Here is a 4,620-nt window from a genome sequence, read left to right as displayed (position 1 = left end):
TAAAGCAGAACCTTTGAAATCAATACAGCTTAAGAATATCTTAAGAAAATAATAATAGTTGAGAACACCTACCTCACAGCACTTAAACACCTATGTTCACAAAATATTTTCTCTGCCAGCTACCTTTACTGACGAAGCATTCTTTTGTCATTTATGGTTGCTTAAGGTTATGGCAGAAGATCAGCCTGTAGTTCCTCATTGAAGAAGGGCAGAACTTGATCAGTATCTCAGCTATTAATCTGCAAAACACACAAAAGCATTTGAGTACTTAATCCCTTAACAGCGTAGTCCTATATACATTACTGTACTCACAAATAAAACTAAATTCAGTAGCATGTAATACATTTCCCATTTGAAAAATTTTGAACTTCAAACATTTCATTCTAAAATCAAACTCCTTATTTGTAGTTTAAGGCATTTGTTTGGGACTTACTAAAAGTGTTCCAGTGCTGTTTCAGTCATGCCAGAAATGTTTCAAACTTAAGAATTGAGGGCATTTCAAATTCAGCATTTTTCCAGGATGATCCACACAGCATCAGAACACTTCTTGTAAGAGTATAGCGATATATTTGCCCTCAGAATTCAATGTTTCATGTTCAAAATCAACAAGTAGGAGAAATTTTGCATTCCAACGTATGGTCCAAATGAAATTTAAAAATAGATCAGTTTCATATTATTGTTTGATAATGTTAATTATGCAATCCAATGGCTCTCAGGGCGAATATTATATACAAGAGGTGACTGTACAACTACTTTCTCCTTAGAAAGTATGCAGTGTTATAATTAGGATAAGTTATTGAACCAGAATGGAGTAACATTCTGTGTGATAATCTACCAAAATACAGAAACATTTTGTCATGAGTTAGAGAAATAAAAACAATTATCCATCAAGTGGTTATATATTACTTATTGTACCCAGTAATTGCAAAGCAAAATTTATTTACTAAAATATCTTCTTGCAATTTACCAATACTCATCGGCATTTTTCTGTAGGAAGCTGCACTGGCCATTAAAGAGACATAGTAAATCACAATCTGGAAGAAAGTGTTCCCTCCATTTTTCACACAATAACACCTTTCACATGCAAGATGGCTTAATCCTGGTTTCACAAAACAAAAGAGCCACTCTGTAATGAATTAGTTAAAATACAGTTATAGCTAGTCAATAAACATGGATAACCCATTTCCTGAACTGAATTCCTATACTCAATTATCTATGGTAAAAACTTTAGGGAAGCAACTGAATTTACATCAGTATCCTATATTTAGTCAGAGTACAGGTAGTCTTCGACTTACAACAGTTCGCTTAGTGACCATTCAAAGTTACAACACCACTGAAAAAGTGAGTTAGGACTGGTTTTCACACTTACAACCATTGTAACATTCCCATGTCATGTGATTTACATTCGAATGCTTGACAGCTGACTCACATTTATAATGGCTGCAGCGTCCCGAGGTCACGTGACCCCCCTTTGCAACTTTCTGACAAGCAAGGTCAATGGGGAAACCAGATTCACTTAACAACGATGTTACTAATTTAACAACAGTAATGATAACAAATTTGGCAAGAAAAGTCATAACATGGGGGCAAAATTCACTTAACAAATTTCTCAATTAGCAACATAAATTTTGGGCTCAATTGTGGTCGTACGTTGAGGTCGACTTACAACCGTTCATTTATTGACAGTTTGAAGTTACAACAGTACTAGAGATTACAGAGCATTTGCATTTTCAGCTGAATATCAGTACATCACAGGTTATAGATGTTTCTACCTACAATTTTAAAACTCATCTACTTCCAATCCATACTTTCTCAATATATACTGAACACAGAGATTTAATAAATATGGGGACATCTATGCAGCTTGATTTCTTGTGAGCTGCTCTGTTCTACCATGTCCCACCAAGTGGACTGTAACTTCCTATCCTGTATATAGGTTTTGCATGAGGAGAATAAGATGTTCTTGGATACCAATTTTCCCGAAGCACATTCCATACCTAGACATGGCCTACCATATCATTATACATGGCCTTTGTACAATCAACAAATCATATTTAATTCTGGCATTCTTTGGCCTCTTCAGTAATAATAATAATAATAATAATAATAATAATAATAATAATAATAATAATAATAATAATAATAATAATAATAATAATAATAATAATAATAATAATAATAATAATAATAATAATAAAAATAAAGTTGGAAAGGAGCTTGGAGGTCATCTAGTCCAACCCCCTGCTCAGGCAGGAAACCCTATACCATTTCAGAAAAATGGCTATCTAGTCTCTTCTTAAAAACTTCCAGTGTTGGAGCATTCACCGCTTCTGGAGGCAGGTTGTTCCACTGGTTAATTGTTCTAACTGTCAGGAAGTTTCTCCTTAGTTCTAGGTTGCTTCTCTCCTTGATTAGTTTCCATCAGTTGCTTCTTGTCCTGCCTTCAGGCGCCTTGGAAAATAGCTTGACTCCCTCTTCTTTGTGGCAGCCCCTGAGATATTGGAATAAAGTTGATTGGGCAGAGAGTGATTCCCCAGCTTCCATATTTGGAAGTTGAACCTGAGTCTCTGGGTCCATAGTCCAACATTTTAATCATAGTATCATACTAGTGCCCTTACTGATCTAAAACAAATCCCTCCAATCTTTTCAACTTGTACGATAAGTGTAAACATTGGAATAAAGCTGATGATTTTTTTTTGTTCCTATGTTGTTTCTTATGTGTAAGAACNGTTAAATAAGTCTGTTTTTCCCAATGGGCATTTTTTGCTGGAAACATGAAGTAAATGCTAGAAACTGGCAAAAAACACCCAAAATTGCAGTTGAAAGAACATGGGACACTGCAAATGGATGTAAATGTGAACCGGTTGCCAGGCTATGTGTTTGTGTGGGTGCGGCCATCGGAAGTTCAAAACCAGGTTATAAGTGGTTGTGGGAGTTATAATAAAGTTATAATAAACTTCCAACAGTCACTAAGAAATCAGTCATTAAGCGAGGACTACCTGAACTGTTAAAATGTCAACTAACATTTGTTTTGTGCTCAAAATAGGATGCTTAGGGCATTTATTGAAGTTTCAACTTAAAATAGTTCTCAAACAGTTTACACACATGTAAAAATAAAAGTTACTAGTACTTTCTCCCATGAGATTTTATTTGTGTACTGGAACTTTCTCTTGTTCTTTCCTCCAAATTCTCTCCACAATGTCCTCAACCCACAACAGCAGATTTAGTGAGTATAAAGAAATGGGAGAAGAACTTGTCCCATTATATGTAATCCTCAATTTACAACCATTCATTTAACAATCTTCTGAAATTATGTCATAAAAAATGACATATGACCTCTGCACTCACACTTATGACCATTGCACCACCATGTTCTGTAGTCATGTGATCACAATTTCTATTTTTCCCCTAATTTCCAGCAAAACACCTACTATTGGGAAACCAATTCACTTAATAACTGTAGTGATTCACTTAAAAAGTGTCATAAAATCACTTCTGACTTGAGTTATGACCATAACAACTTAAGATGGAAATTCCAATCCCAATTATGGTTGCAAGTCAAGGACTACCTGTACAGATGTTCCTTAGATTATAGGAGTGGTACAGAGGACAGTAGGATGACATTCATTGTTATAAAGCCTAGTAGAGAACTGTATTCATAACTTCTCAAGAAGAATACATGAAAAGTATCTATATTTTCAAGTTTTTAATTTTATCATTAAGGCACAGGACGAAAATACATACCATGTTCCTCAATATAGTCCACGACATGGCGGACTATGAATGGAACTTCACTGCCTGGTTGCCCTTCCTGCTGCAGTTCATCAAGTGGAATTCCAAATATTTTATTAGTAAGAACAGAGTTGCAATTACTCAAAGAAGGGGAGGAGCTCTTCCTCATATCTTTATGCAGCCCAATGTCAAAGTGTCTTTCTGAAAATAAATTAATTATAGATTTAACTTCTTCAATGCTTCCCACAGATATTTATTACCTGAAAAAAGATTAGAACTGTCTCTAGCAATAAACACCATCTCAAAGTGATGATTTCTTTAGATGCTGGCTGCCAGGCAAATTTACACTAGAAGCTAGGTAACCCAGAATTAATAGCAAAATTTGGCTAGCTGTTTTATTTCCTGGATAAGGCTTAACTTGCCTTCAGGTTAGTTTTTTTTTTATTAAAAATTCTTGACAATTACAAATCAAAGTGGTAGAAATTTATTATAAGTAACTGCTTTCTTATGACTGTTCAAGCTTCTATCACACTTTAGGATGAAATAAGACCAAGACTTACTCTGATGTATTAGAATTTCGTCAAGAAGAATGTAGACGAACTGACAATAAAAGGATATGCACATCAATGGTTTTTATATGTGCAGTTATTAAAAAGATTTAAAGTAGATAAAAGAACTTTTGGTTTTTATTATTTATTTATTTATTTATTTATTATTTTAATTTCTATACCGCCCTTCTCCCGCAGGACTCAGGGCGGTGCACAGCATATTAAAAACAGATACAATAACAATATACAAAAATAAAACCCTTCTAAAACCAAATTAAAAACCAAATATTAGAGGCTGTGTTCCAATTAAAATTATACTTAAAATCGTCCCTAAATAAAA

The sequence above is a fragment of the Protobothrops mucrosquamatus genome, unplaced genomic scaffold (genome assembly GCF_001527695.2).
Source record: "Protobothrops mucrosquamatus isolate PMUCROS unplaced genomic scaffold, P.Mucros_1.0 scaffold623, whole genome shotgun sequence".
NCBI classification, from domain to species: domain Eukaryota; kingdom Metazoa; phylum Chordata; class Lepidosauria; order Squamata; family Viperidae; genus Protobothrops; species Protobothrops mucrosquamatus.
Note: the sequence above shows the minus strand (reverse complement) of the source record.